The sequence below is a fragment of the Carlito syrichta genome, unplaced genomic scaffold (genome assembly GCF_000164805.1).
Source record: "Carlito syrichta isolate Samal-C Ts95f unplaced genomic scaffold, Tarsius_syrichta-2.0.1 Scaffold288918, whole genome shotgun sequence".
In the NCBI taxonomy this organism is placed as follows: Eukaryota; Metazoa; Chordata; class Mammalia; order Primates; family Tarsiidae; genus Carlito; species Carlito syrichta.
This window is the reverse complement of record NW_007233014.1, coordinates 156,646-171,951: the sequence shown is the minus strand read 5'-3', so window position 1 is coordinate 171,951 and position 15,306 is coordinate 156,646. Positions and strand designations below refer to the sequence as shown.

Genomic DNA, 15,306 nt, shown 5'->3' with positions numbered 1-15,306 from the left:
CCCCGTTCATCTATGCAGACCCAACACACCAGCCCTGAATTGTCAATGAATCAGGCCTCTGAGGGTGGCTTCCATGGTGAGCAAACAAGGTGAGCATGGAGAATGCCACTGACTTCTGGCTTGGAATGATGATGATGGAGCCTTGTCCTCTCTGGCCCTTTGAGCTCAAAGCCCATGGAGAATGCAGTCAACCCACCAATGGCAAGTCACAGAAAGGAAAAAGGGCAGAAGGTCAATCCCAGCAAAGTGTCACTCCTGTTGCCTATTAGGAAAGCACTGCTTGTAACAAACTCCAGTTGGTTGCACAGAGATGCCCAAGACAAGCCCCATCACGCTCTCCCTGAACCAGCCACCGGACACACATGTCTTCCTTTAATACATCCCTGCTTACTCTCCTGCCAGACCACAGCCCTCCAACCACATACTCAGCCAAAGGAAAAGGAAAGTGACAGGGGACTCAGAGTGGTTCCTTTGAAACCCCAGTGCTGGCCACAACCAACCAACAGAACTTGGCTCTCAACTTCCCTTCCACACACACGTTTCTCCCAGGAAAGCCACCTCCCCTCCCCGGCATGGTTGCCCCACTAGGCGAACAGTTCAAACCAAAGCGATGAGGAAATCATCGTTTGTAGTTAATTCTCAACTACGTAGACAAACTGCTATAAATATTTATGATGGGAAATTTCATTATTTCAAAATTCTGCTCTAAATTTCCAGCTCACTCCATGAAGAATGCCTGCTGAACAGGTTGCAAATTAAGAACAATTATTTTTCTCTTCTGCATTTGAATATAACTTACAGCTAAAGTCATTTAAAGGGGTTAACATCAACCTTAATTAAATATTAAAGCGTGCCTGTACCTGCTGCTATTGTTGCCCCTTCGAATAAGATATAACCTATTTTTGACAAGTTTTCATCTTTCTCTGTGGAAGACGCTACATGAAACCAAATCAGTGGCAAAGAGGAGAGTAATGAATAATCTATTTCATATTCCAACAGTACCCAGAGCTCGGAGTGGAAAAATATTCAGTCAGATGATGGCAAGAGGCTGCTGGGGTACCACATGACACAGCTAATGTTTAAATAATAATAATAAAAAAAAGCGATAAACAAATCATTAGCCCTTAACAGTTGTTTAATGCAATTTGTTAATGAACGTAATGGTGGGGACTAATAATGAAAGAAAATAAAAACGTCTAAACAGGCGCCAAGTTGCTGGCGATGCGCAATTATTTCCTTGTCAAGTTTTTATGATTTAATGAGCCCCTCTGGGACTGACGGCTGTCAGTCAGTCGTGACTTTTTGACACCATTACAACTTCAAATACAGCAGCAGGCAGGCTGTTTTCCTCGGATTTGAAATACTGAAATGATCTGACAGTTTTAAAGAAAAGATGTGCAAAAAAAAAAAAGAGAGAGAGAGAGAGAGAGAGAAAGAGAGGGAGAGAAAGACAGTTGCTTTTCCTTTCTTTCTTTTTTCCCCCCTCCCTTCTTCTATGGGTGGATAATCTCTGGATGCTGTTTGGTAATGAAAACCCAATCACTGAGGTCATTATCTGATGAGGTTTTTGGAACAGTCAGGCTTTTTCCCCCTCTTTATTTCTTTACTTAATGATAACCCTCAATGGGCTTGCCCCGCATGGGATGGCCAGAGCCGCACAATTTTGTTCACCATTAATTTCAGCCTTTGAAGCTCAGGGCTCAGAAGCAGTAGCAAAGCAAACCCCCCACCAAGCTGGTTCCAAAATAAGACAATCCAGCCTGCCTTAAACAGAATAGCAAATGGCCTCCCAGCCCAGGCCTGGCGCTGACGTCAAGCCCACTGCATTTGCAGGCATTCGCCTTCAACATGGAACATTTAAAACTCTTTGCAACTTAAGAGACTTTAATTAAATGGCTTTTGATTCTGGAGCAGGGTAGCATCCACTTTATTTATTCTGTCAGGGAAACTGTTTAGTCTGTATGAATTTTATATGGCAAGAGCTTCCTTCTCTTCGTCCTCCTCCACATCTTCATTTCCGCCCCCTCCCCCAAGTCAAGCATCTTTTAAACAAGGGCTCCCAATTTTAGAAATATTCACCAATCAAAGTCTACCTAGTAAGCACCTAGAACCTCTCACAGATCTGCTTCATGACCTGCCTTAAGTTTGTGGATTGTCTTCCTTCCCCAGGGAAGGGAAGGAAGAACAATTGGCCTCTCTTGGGGCTCTTTGAATTGTTTCTGCAGCATCCAGGAAGGCCAGGAGAGAGTTCAGGGGACCTTGGGACTAGCTTCCTCACAAAGTGCTCACTACCCCAAGCGAGGTGGTTGCTCTCGAGGTGGTCTGATGGAGCTATGAGGCCAAGGGTCATCTGTTCATATTCTTCCCACTCCCAAGGTTGAATTGGGGCAAAATCACAGGAAAGGGCTGATGAAGACATAAAACTTGAAAGGAAAAGCTATTGAGGGATGAGCAATGTATTCCTTCTCGCCCATTTCATCTACTTCCATGTGAACACAAGGTTTTAGTGAAATATTTAGAAGCCAGCAAGTTTAGACGATCAGATCAACCTTGCTTGCCAGGTGGCCTTGGAAGTCTGTTGGACAGTAGACGGGACAGAGGTGGGAAGTGCAGCTCTGTAACTGGTTATACACTTTAGCTAAGATCAACAGTTTCAAAGGAAGCCATCAGAGGGGTTGGTATAATACTTGACGACTGTTTGTGTGTCAGGATGCGAAGGGGGCTGCTTGTTTGTTTCCTTGCTTTCTAATGGTTCTTAGATGTGTTTAGCATGTACAGAACTCCGTCATCAGAAGACAAGATTCTTGCCGAGATGGATCCTTGAAGCTGACAGGAAAATTAGCATAGCTTCCCGCTCCTTTACTGTCCTGTTTTGCTCCCCCAAAATCCCATACCATCCCTCCGAAGTCTAGGCTGAGGCTTTATTTACACAATACTAAATGATTTATCTGAACACATGCAGGCCCTGGCCTGTTTCGATAAGTACAATTTCTCTGGTGGATTTTGCCATTCTGCCTTTCCTCTCTAAACCATAATGGGTTTCTTCTGAGTTGGGAAAAATGTCAAGTGCTGCATCTGGGTGAGCTTGATCTATGGACACAGGTGGTTAGCATTTTTGATAAAGAGAACAGGTTTGCTTTTCAAGGATTCAAAGCTTCTAATTATATTCAACAGACAGGACAGACCAGTAAGTGCCCATGAAGTCTTAAGAAAAACACATTCTGCTTTATGACTAGAAGGAAAATGACCTTAGCTTGGGCAACTTTTAAGCCTGATCACAAATGAATTCATTTTGAATGCAATTCCTGGTTACCTCAGCCAGAAAGAAATGAAGGAAAAAAAAAAAACAAAAACCATAGTGCACATTAGAGGTTTGAATACATAGTGAATTCAGGAAAGCTTTGCTAACATTTGTTAGTAAAAAACCCAAGCCGTTTCTTTTGTAACAATCTGCAGTCCCTTATTCTTTTAAAGGAGGTTAGTGAACGTTTCCCATAAAGTTTATTTCTAGTGAATCATCCTATAGGACTCTCCCATATTTATAATCACATTTGGAGTCATGTTCTTGCTCTTACTGAAATATTCATGTTCTCTTTACATACTGGAGTGGATGTGGAAAGAACCTTGTCAGACCTTTTGCATGTATGAGGGCTGCTTTTGGCAGTGCAAATATTAAAACCGAAAGGCTACAGAGATGCTTACACAGGTCAGGGAAGACGAGGTCACAATTAAATCCTGTGCCAGGGCTCACGTTGCCAGCAAATTCTGGGGAGTATGGGATTTGGGGAAGGGAAGGAAATATTTCTTGTAGCCAGCAATCAAAGTTGTGAAAAGTGAATACTGGGCAGGCTCAGCAAAAATATTTTTGGGCTTAAAAAAATGTAGGCAATAGAAAAACAGGGAAAGTGCTAACATGACTTCTTGTACAACTGACTTTATTTATTTATTTTTTTTGAGTTGGAGTCTCACTGTCTCCCAGACTGGAGTGCAGCGGCCGCTCCTGGCCACTGCAGCCTCGACCTGCTGGGCTCCGGCCATCCCTCCGCCTCGGCCTTCCAAGTAACTGGAATTACAGGCGCGCGCTACCACGCCCAGCTAATTTTTTGATTTATTGTAGAGATGAGGTCTCGCCAAGTTGCCCAGGCGGGTCTCGAACCCGCGGGCTCAGGCAATCCACTCACCTCAGCCTCCCAAGGCATGGGATTACAGGCTGAGCCACTGAGCCTGGCTCGCAACTGACTTTAAATACCCACCTTTACAATGAAAGCACTCAGGCAGGGTGACTAGATTCATTAAGTCTGGGTGGGAACAGTGCTGGTTTGCTAGAGTGGGTCACCAGCTCCGGCCACTGCTTTTCTTTGCATTTTTATCCTCAGATATCACAGAAGGGCTTTTCGGTGACAAGAGGCGTGTGACAGACAGAAGCTCCTGTGATTGCCTCATCCTGCCCTCTCCCAAAGTGTGACCCCTGACATGTCCACAGGGCAAGGCTATGTTGGTCAGTTGATGAAATTACCAAAAGGTAAGTAAACATTCACCTTCCTCTATAAAAAACAAATCTGGGTGAAGACGAACATAGGAAAGGAAACCAACCCACATGCAAACAAGAATAGAAAATACTTTTACACTCTTTGCACTTCAGTTGAACAGTGGTGAGGGAGAGAGAGGGTCACCTGGGGCCTGTCAGCGCAAAAGAATGATCCATGTGACCATTTTGTCTTAATTACTCAGAACAAGTCGTTGTTGCTGTTTATCAGGGGACAGCAGATACATCATTGCCTTCTGACAGAAAAAGTGATCGCCATCAGGATGGTGAGAACCACGATGATCCCTAGGATAACGAGCAGGATGCGGTTCTGGATGATTCTAGGAGAGAGCAAAGGAGAAAAAAATGCACTCAGACAAATGTACGAAAGTCTGACAAAAATCACTGAAGGCCAAGTTGGCTAATCAAACAACAGCTTTGCAGGTGGGGGTGGGGAATCTGATGTGTGGTGTGCGTATGTGAAGTGTGTGTGTGTGTGTGTAGCATGTGATAGATCATGCAGCTTTTTGGTTCTACAAATGACCCACGAGAAAACAAATGACACCACAGCGATTGTCAATGCTGCCCTCGGAGAAATGCTTACTGTAAAGCTAAGGCAAATCAAATGGCTTTCTAGGTTCAGAGTACTATGTAGTTTAAGTGATCAAGGGCCCCTTGTGAGCTTCTCTTTTTAATTTAAAAGGTGAGACAAGCCTCATTTTTTTTTTTTTGCTATTAAAGCAAAAGACTCCAAGGAAACATATGTCAGCAAGGGACTTACCTGCACAAAAATACCTGGGGAAAAGTAAAAGAGAGACGTAGGAAGACAAGGACAGGGTTAAGAAGCAAGTGTCAAACGTGCAGCTTGGGTTGTGAAACCATCATCTGTCACTGTGCTCATGCTCCGTTGCACCAGGAAGAAACGTTACATTTGCTCCGTAGCAAAAAAGATGGAAATGAGAAATAATACAAAGTACTCCGGGTGCCTGTTGTGTGTTTGTTGGTGGGCCCTCACCTCTAGGGATTCTAACCCCTCTTGGTTCTGGTTCTGCTGAATGCTGACGGGGAACCAGGGACTCAGAAGGAGGACCAGAGTGGAGACACACGCTCCCGGATGCCTGCAGAGAGCTTGTGATGAGGCTGTTTCATAATTTGTTACCTCATTCGGAGAAAAGAGGTCGAACATCAGAATGCTTTGTTGAGACTTTCAAAGGGAACCTAGGTCAAACAGCAGTGCCCACGCTCGCTCTCACAGAGCCACACAGAAATAGAGACACAGTCTGGTCGGCTGGCTAGCTGGCTATCCATCCAGCCTGAAACCCCATATCAAATTCCACCCACCCCTCCTCCAAATAGCAAGCAGCAAAAGGTCTGCTGCCTCATTCCACACTCGAACTCTGGACATGGGTCTTCCATAGGGAGGAGCTAGGTGAGATTAAGCCAGGTCCCCAGCTGAACAGAGAACCCATCCTCCTACTTTTTATCTTCACACACACACAAAAACCTTTGCAGGGTATCTGCAGTCTTTTCTAGCTTCTAGATGAGTTTACTTCTTGGAAGAATGATGACACCAGGTTGAAGTTTTAGTCAGATTCCTCCTCACCCATCCCCTTTCTCCCCACACCTAAACGGATGAACGGAAACTGTCACATCAGACCAACCCACTCCCTTGTGGCCCCCTAAAAGGACGAGCTCCCTCTCCTCCTGACAGGTTACAAAATGATCACATTTGCTGACACGTCTTCCGCAAAACTGCTTTAGTGCCTGTGTCCACTTTCCTCACCGGAGATGAATGGTCCGCTTGGTGCTCATTTATCACGCAAGGCTCAGCTAAGATCTGTCTCGTTTATTTCTTCCCTTCTCCACTAGAAAGTCTGTACCCCACATTAATTCTTCTGTGATGACAGCTAATTCAGACTTAACCTGCCATATCTACTCAGGAGGCAGGAAGATTCTGTCTTCCAAATAAATAAATAAAAACAGAGCTTCACAACTTATTAAAGTGAGGCAAATTATGAACACTGATTGGTGCTACTTGGTGGCTCCATTTAAAACCCAAATTGATTTTTTCCCCTTTTCTCTGGAAGGGACATAAGTCTTCAGAACAGTCCCTACACATCCCATTTGCCCAAGTCACTGTCAAAATCTCTATTTACCACAGTCACCCTCATCAGACTTGCAAAGGAAATCAGCAAAATTGAAACTCAGCAGTGAAACAGATTAAAAGCATGAAAACTCTTTAAAATTCTGCCTTAAGTAATCTACAGTAGTGTGTCTCTTGTACAGCTTGGTTGACAACCATTTTATTTGTGGGTTGAGGGCCCCAAGGCATCCATGATGCTAATTTATAAAGGATCAACTGTGGGTGTTACTTGTTCAATCTGAGGCATGGTTAGAAAAAGGAATACACAGGAATCCCTAAACCCTCAGCACTTCCCTGGCCTCCCTAATTGGGCTTCACCCTCTCCTTAGTGCATCCACAAGGGCCTGGGGCCTTACCCTCTCCTGCTGCTTCAGCAGACCCTTCTGTGTGGCCCAGTACCAGGCAGAATTCACCTCTACAGCCCCAGAACACGGCACAGTTGCTGGCACACAGGTAATCAAAAGAGAACTGTTCAAAGAGTGATAATGAAAGAGTGCAGTCCCTGGTACTCTTAACCGTTCCATCCGAGGGAGAATGAAGACGAAATCTCTGCAATTTATTTATTTTTTTGAAAGCAGGACTTATTGAGAGGACAAAAAGGCTCCCAGAGTGGGAGGGGACCTGACGGGGTTACCCTAAATCTGTGCAATTGAATTTGCAGAAAAATCTCAAGAAGTCTGCATGGAAAAGGCTAACATTAATGGTTGAAACTAGCACTGCAAAGATGGAACTTCATACTCTGTCACACCTTTTCAGAGCACTACTGAGTCTTCTCCCTGAAGCTAGGAAAAGGACCCGTCATTGGGGAACTGAGACGTGTGCTGGAGGATGTCAGCAGGAAAGGACATTTGCTTTCAAACCAAAGGCTGGCAGACATTTTGAAGGAAGAGTACAGAGGGGAAAAAAGAGTCGGAGCTGTAAGTATTCTGGCCAGGCCATCTACACAGCTTTGGACCTCAGAGAAGTTGTGCAAATGCAGTCCTTCTCAGGACCAGAAAAGTGAACTCTCAGGGCACTTGGGTGGATAGGACAGAGCCAGCTTAGAAGGGGGAAACAATGGCTGGCACTGGTAGGCCCCATCTGTAAAGAAGCCTAGATATCGTCGCAGCCAGGGGCGGCCGGCCCGTATTGCTGTAGGCAAAGAGAAAGGAATGCAGAGTTCCGAGAGAATCAGAAAAACAAGCCAGGCAGAGAGAGGGGTTCCCAGCTAGTGAGACAGAGAAGGAACTTGGGGGGAAGTCCAAAGTAACTTCCTCCTAACTTTGGGCAAGGAGGGGCTTTATGTTCAACCAGGTCTGCAGCAAGCAGTCTTAATCTCCCTTTTGAAAATGCAAAGTGTGTTTACCCAGTAAATAATTTAAGAAAGAATATACACTTGAAAGAAGACATCCATTGAAACAGCCAGGCTAAATTGCCTCCAGGCAAAAACTTGTGCATTTGCATGCTGCATTCTATTAAATGAGCACACTGTGGCTTTAAAAGAATGCAGAGCCAAAATAAAAGGAATGTGGGCCTGAAACATCAAGGATTCTCCAAGTTTACATTATGAATCACAGTGCTGTTGATACAAGATGAATTAACCATTTACTTTGAGGCTGAACTCACAAAGTACTATTGAAAGTACTGATCCCCATGTGGAACCCAGGGAGCGGTTAATCTTTCCATTGCCAGTCTCCTCCCTGCCTGGAGACCAGCTCCTGCGTGTGGCAGTTGAATCACAGAAGGCTGGTTCCAGTGCAGCGGGCAGGCGCGGCATCTGGCACAGTTTTCTGCTCTTGCTTGAGGAGCCTGGAATTCCACGGGAGCAGGTATTACCAGCCTTCTCCAATACCCAGTTCTCTACTTCTAGGCATGGACTGTGCTCACCTGTCTTTTGATGTTAGGTATGGACATGGGACGTGCTTTGGCTAAAGAAATGTGACTCAAAGCGCTGGGTGTCACTTCCAGGTAGACAGTCCCAGTGCTTGTCTCTCCAGTTGGTTCTTCCTGCTGTTCTGATTTGGGGACCAGAGGGTGCAAGTTATAGGATGCTGGAAACACCTTTTGCCTGGATCCCTGGGTCATCACATGGAGGACCATGCCCTTGGAGACTCACCTGGACTTGTGGTGATCTTGCGTTAAGCCAATGAGATTTGGAGGTTGTTTGCTACTGCAGCATACCATTAGCTACCCAAAGTGCTATAGTACTGCCTCCCTCCTCACACAAAAGGAGGCATCTGACCCAGCCAAGAGAGGTTTTGGTTTAATATATTCCAGAAACCATAGTATGATGAGGGCTGATAGGAATTTTTTTCCTTGAAGAACAGGTTTTTGCCTCTGATTTTCAAAAGTTAGGATCCTTTTCTGTTCTCTTGGTCATGACACTTCACTGAAGAATCAGGGGCTTCTTCTGGCTGTTGATGAGAGATGATGATACCACATATGGAGCTTCAGGAAGCCCAGCTAGGTACTCTGCTTCCTTTGTATAGCAGATACACATTGGCTGCAAACATTTCTCCATTCTAAACGTTTGATGCTACCCCTAGTTCTAGTGGTAGAATTGTGACTGAGGCTAGGATAGTTAGCATATTCCATGCCCTGATCATGGTGACTGAACCAGGAATAGGCCTGTGAGCTAAGCCAGGCCAGCAGAGTGCCTCTCAGCACCTTGACTTGGAATGCTGCATCATTGTGACAATTTGGTATGTGGGGCTGGATCTGCAGTAGCCATTTTGTTTCCATGAGGAAAGTTGACCAAGAAAGAAGCTGATCCATGGAAGGCAGAGAAGTAGAACCCCAGTCCTGAAGACAGGGTGACCCTCTTTATCAACTGACCTTTCTTTTGGACTTTGACCTTTTTGAAAAAACCAATTGTCTTTCTTTTTCAAGTTTGTTTGAATAGAATCTTCTATTATTTATGAGCGAAAAGCTTTTTTAGGGTGAATCATCCTGATTCCAAAACCAAGTCCTTCATTTTGGCATATGTATATTTTCCCCTCCTCTTCCAAGAAGAATTTCTTGACCAGGCCCCTCTCGCTCTTGTACTTCTCAGTGCATCTCTCTTATCACTACATTTACCACGTTTTATGGTTATCTCTTTCTGTGTAGTTTTCTCCAGTAAAAAGTGGATCTTCCACAGTCTGAATCTCCTTTGTCTTTGTATCCCTGATGCCTAACACAGAGCTTGACATAGATGCTCTCAAAAACTGCTTGCTGAAAGAAGAAATGAGACTCTACCTGTATGTGTGCATCTGAAGGGTCAGGTAGTTGGCGCTCTTCTGCTTTCTAAGTCTTGCTTGTGGACAAGCACAGCTTTAGCTCTTAGCTAGCAGCCACCCTCCCATTAAGGATGCCAGCAGAGTCCCAACTCTTTTACAAGCCTGCATTCATTAGCTTGAGAGTGCATGACACTTTGCAGGTTCAGAGCCACGTCCTGTACCTGCCTTTCTGCCTGGCCAACCGGCCCTGAATAATGATGCCCCACCTTTTGAGGTCTGAGAGAACAGTAACAATTAGCAACCAGGAGAGCCTAGGATAAACTGGGCAAAGCAGCCTAGCCCTGCTTCACTCTAGGCACTCCCCAAACAAGGGCCAAGGGAAAGCTCTCCGAGTTCTACACCCAGTTCAATGTTAGTATTTACCAGAAAGAAACGAAAACAGGAGTAGGGGAAAGGGTTCATCGTCATCAGCCTCAACCACGAACTTAGTGGAAGTGCTGTTTTAGAGCTGAGCTAGAGTTGTGTGGTGGTTATCATGCAGCCTGATGATGCCCATCTGGAGTCTTCCATGTCCTGCATCTCTGGAAGGATCCCCACTCCCACCCCGAGAAGTCAGTGGGGTTCTCTATCCAATTGCAGTTCTCTATCTCTTGCACAACCACTTGCTCAGGAATTGGCTTGCCACCCAAGCCAGAGTTTCTCTTGGGGTTTTTCCTGGGGAAAAAAAAAGCTACTCTCTTTACTGGGATTGACTGCAGGGACAATGAAAGTCTAGAGCTGCTGGGGATCATTGTCACTACCATGCAAGAAGAGCCTGCCTGAAGGAAGCCAACACACACAGAGGACTGCAGAGTCAAGAGATGGAGAAAAAGAGATGGTTTCCTGAAGACATATTCGATCCCCTGGATCCTCTTTTATGCCTGAAACCTGAAACCCGAAGTGTCACATTTAAATCTCCCAGTTATAGGAGCCAAACAATTCCCTTTTGATTTGAGCAAGTTTGTCTGGAAGGGAGCACTCTCATTTTCAACCATGCTGACTGTACTGGGTTGAATAGTGTCCTCCCAAATTTATGTCCACATGGCACCTCAGAACATGGCCTTATTTGGAAATAAAATCTTTGCAGGTGTGATTCATTAAGGATATTGAGATGACATCTTCCTGGGTTTAGGGAGGTCCTAAATCCAATGACTGCATACAAGAATGTCCAGTATTAGAGGAAGTGAGGACACAGAGAGATGCAGGGAAAGCAGCCATGTGGAGATGGAAGCAGAGGTTGGAATGATGTTCCCACAAGCCACGGAATGTCTGTGGCCACCAGAAGCTGGATGAGGCAAGGAAGGATTCTTCCCTAACACCTCTGAAGTGAGCATGGCCCTGCCGACTCTTTGGCTTCAGACTTCTAGCCTCCAGAACTATGAGGGAACAACTTTCTGTGGTTTTAAGTCACTTAGTTTGTGAGGCTTTGTGATGGCAGCCCTAGAAAGTGAATGCATTGAGAGTTTGAATCCAGGCCAGCATATGACCTGGTGATCTTGTCTTGGGCTTCATGATAACTGTTTTCCATGTCTCCACCTTCTTCCCCATCCCTGCATTGCACGTTTACTGTGAATCTACATAAAGTCCTCCTCCAAAGGACAGGGCAATCCCAGTCTAATTTCTTGGAAGCTTTGCATGCAGCTGTGGGTCTCACAGTCTAAAGGAGCTGTTGGTACTTTCATGTCAGCATAAGAATTTCCATTCCTAGCTGGGCTCGGTGGCTCAGCCTGTAATCCCGAGCTTTGGGAGGCTGAGGTGAGTGGATTGCCTGAGCCCGCGGGTTTGAGACCCACCTGGGCAACTTGGCGAGACCTCATCTCTACAATAAAATCAAAAAATTAGCCAGGTGTGGTAGCGCGTGCCTGTAGTTCCAGCTACTTGGAAGGCTGAGGTGGAAGGATCGCCGGAGCCCAGTAGGTCGAGGCTGCGGTGGCCGGGAGCGGCCACTGCACTCCAGTCTGGGCAGAATGAGACTCCAATTCAAAAACAAAAAACAAAAAACAAGACTTTCCATTCCTGAGCAGAGTGGGGAGCTTCCCAAAGCCATGTGAGGGAGGGGAACTGCTGGAGCATGGTCCACAACACATGTCCTACAAAATTCCTGCCTCTGGGACAAGCCATTTAAAGCAGAAAGAAAACAAGATGCTATCTCTGGGCCAATCTACCAAGCCATCATCACCCATTAATAGCTCACATTTGCTGACTTCATTTCAGGTGCAGTCAGTCATCTGAGAGACCTGAAGGGCTGGGACACAGGAGGGATGGGTTTTGATGGATGGAGAAGTGAGCAAGCTCTCCAGCAAGGAACTGCAGAGCCCTGGCATATCTATGTTAGGTCCTGAGTGAAGTCTAGAATCTGCCTGTTTCCAATTTTCTACTTAGCTTAACAGGGACTAGCAAATGTTTTCTGTGAAGGGCCAGATCGTAAATATATTATTCTAGGGCTGTCATAACAAAAGTCCTACACATTGGGTGGCTTAAACAACAGACATTTATTGTTGGAGGTTAGAAGTCTAAGGTCAAGCCGGGCTCGGTGGCTCAGCCTGTAATCCCGCGCCTTTGGGAGGCTGAGGTGAGTGGATTGCCTGAGCCTGTGGGTTCGAGACCGGCTTGGGCAACTTGGTGAGACCTCATCTCTACAATAAATCAAAATGAGCCGGGCATGGTAGCGCGCGTCTGTAGTTCCAACTACTTGGAAGGCTGAGGAGGAAGGATCGCCAGAGCCCAGCAGGTAGAGGCTGTGGTGGCCGGGAGCGGCCACTGCACTCCAGTCTGGGTGACAGAGTGAGACTCCAACTCAAAAAAAAAAAAAGTCCAAGGTCGAGGTTTTGGCAAGGTGGGTTCCTTCTGAGAGCTATGGGGCTGAATCGGTTCCATGCCTCTTTCCTAGCTTCGGTTGGTTTGTGGGCAATCTTTGGGGTTCCTTGGCTTGTAGATTCATCACTCTAATCTCTGCCTTCAGCTTCACATGGTGTTCCCTCTGTGTGAGTGCATGTTTTCCAATTTTCCCTTTTTATAATGACACCGATCACATAGCATTAGGGGTCTCTCCTACTCCACTATAGCCTCTTCTTAACCAATTACAGCTGCAAAGACCCTATTTCCAAATAAAGTCACATTCTGAGGCACTGGAGGTTAGTGCTTCAACATATAAATGGTAGTTGGGGGGTGGTTGGGGGGCACACAGTTCAACCCCAACAGTAAATATCTTAGACTTTGTGGACCATACAAAGGTACAGCTACTCAACTTGTCATGCAAAAGCAGCCAATGACAATGTATAAATGAGTGAGCATGGCTGTGTTCCAATAAAACTTTGTTTACAGACACTGGCATATTAAGTTTCACATGTCAAAAAATTATTCTTCTGACTTTTTCCAACCTTTTAAAAATCTGAAACTACTACTAGCCTGCAGGCCATACAAGATCAGGTAGCAGGTTGGCCGTGGCCTGCTGTCTGCAGTTCACGCGCTTCTGTCTAAAAGCTGACAGTCACCCTAGGGTGTGCCCTGCTTCACCTAGTGAAGAGTGTGGTGGTCCTGGGACAATGCATAAGCTGCACGGACGGGTATGGCAGGTCTGGTCAAGTCCCTCTGAAGAAAAAAGGAAACCCAGAGTCCCTGCCCTATAGGAGCTTGTGGTGTCACAATGTGCAATCAGTGACAGAAGCCCGACAGTAAAGGCCATAATTAGAGTAATGGCAGGGCCGGGACAATTTGCTGTGTGCCCACAATCCTGTACTTACCTGAGGTGACCTAGAGCAAATCACTCCATGATACTTGGGCTTCAGTTTCTTCCCCCCCCAAAATCAGCCAACTCACCAACCTCCCAAGGGTGAAGAGGATTAACTCATGAAAAGATTTTAAAGCACTTTGAAAAGGTAAAGCCCTCTGCATGCGTGTAGTCAGCAAATAATTTCCATGAGAGGAGGTGCCATTCCAGGAAAGGTGAGAGGCCCTCGTCGTCAGAGGCTAGAGAAGCTGTCTGGGAAACTTTCAGGGGCTGTTTGGGAAGGTGGAGGCAGGAGTCCAGGAAGCTGCGGCCTTCCCAACCCTGCCAGACTTCGGGTTCCCACAGGCTGGGATCCATATGGGTCTCACACTGACAGTCTCCCCGGCAGGGCTGAGCCTTCCCTCCTTGGTGGTGGCATAAACATCAAAAGGGAAAGGAAGGCATCCCATTGGCTGGCTCGAGGATACCTTCCCAGCCTGGGAAGGCAGCCAACGAGCACCTGTCAGAGCCCACTGATAAGTCCAATGGGTTTTGATCAATGATGTGTAGTTACATTGCACTCTACATTGCCAAATGTGTCCATCAAATTTCAGCCTGGGCACCATGGCCACTGCCATTTTTAAATACGGATGCGACAATGGCAGGGGGCCTGCAGAGCAGCATTGCTGGCTACCAACTTTCAGATAGGATCAAGGCAACTCGCTTCAATCAAAGGGTTGGAAAGAACTTGAAGAGAATTAAATAATAGTGCTCTAGAAATGCAGGGTATACCAAATCCCTCACAGGCATGCTGTAGTCTAGATTCTTTATTGTAAATTTTACTTTTTAAGAGATGAGGTCTCGAGCTGGACTTGGTGGTTCAGCCTGTAATCCCATGCCTTTGGGAGGCTGAGGTGAGTGGATTGCCTGAGCCCGCGGGTTCGAGACCCGCCTGGGCAGGTCTCATCTCTATAATAAATCAAAAAATCAGCCGGGCGTGGGAGCGCGCGCCTGTAGTTCCAGCTACTTGGAAGGCTGAGGCGGAAAGATCACCGGAGCCCAGAAGGTAGAGGCTGCGGTGGCTGGGAGCGGCCATTGCACTCTAGTCTGGGCGACAGAGTGAGACTCCAACTCAAAAAAAAAAAAAAAAAGAGTTTAGGACACTGAGGTCCTCTGGTTCCAGGTCCATGCCTGTTTCACTGTGACATTCATTCTTATTTGAGTATGAATAAATAATACTCCTGGTGCCACTCATGCTGTCTGTACCTAATGGCAACTCAAAACCCATCACGGGGCCCTACGTCTTCCTGAGCCCAACCCAACCCCACTTCTGTATAAAATGAAGAGAGGGCATGAGGTGATTGTAAACAGTGGTCCCCAAACTCCAGGCCAAGGTTGAAGTGAGACAAGAAGAGTAACATTAGAAAGTGCCTTTTTCTCGAAACCAAGATTACTCAGTGTCAAGGTTGTCCTTTCTCTGAGATTCTATCCTTTCTACTGTTTCAGTGTTCAAATGTCCTTTTTTTAATGGAGCAATGGTGACAGTCTATGGCAGGTTTGTTCCCAATGTCCTTACTTGGACATTGAAAAGGTACTCTCTCCTCGGAGATTACTGTCTCCTACTTGGCAAAATCAAAAGTGGACAATCCTCCATCAGTCCTCTATTAAAAAACAAAGTCCCAATTTAAGACAT

The 15,306-nt window shown here is 46.0% G+C and overlaps 1 long non-coding RNA gene across 1 annotated transcript in view; it reads right to left on the bottom strand.

Moving 5' to 3' along the window:
• Positions 1-4,718: 4,718 nt before the first annotated feature.
• Positions 4,719-15,306, bottom strand: part of LOC103256091 — a 158,968-nt gene continuing 148,380 nt past the window's right edge. Inside the window, exon 3 of the long non-coding RNA XR_002481727.1 lies at positions 4,719-4,866. This is a non-coding gene — a long non-coding RNA (uncharacterized LOC103256091). The remainder of the gene's footprint in view (positions 4,867-15,306) is intronic.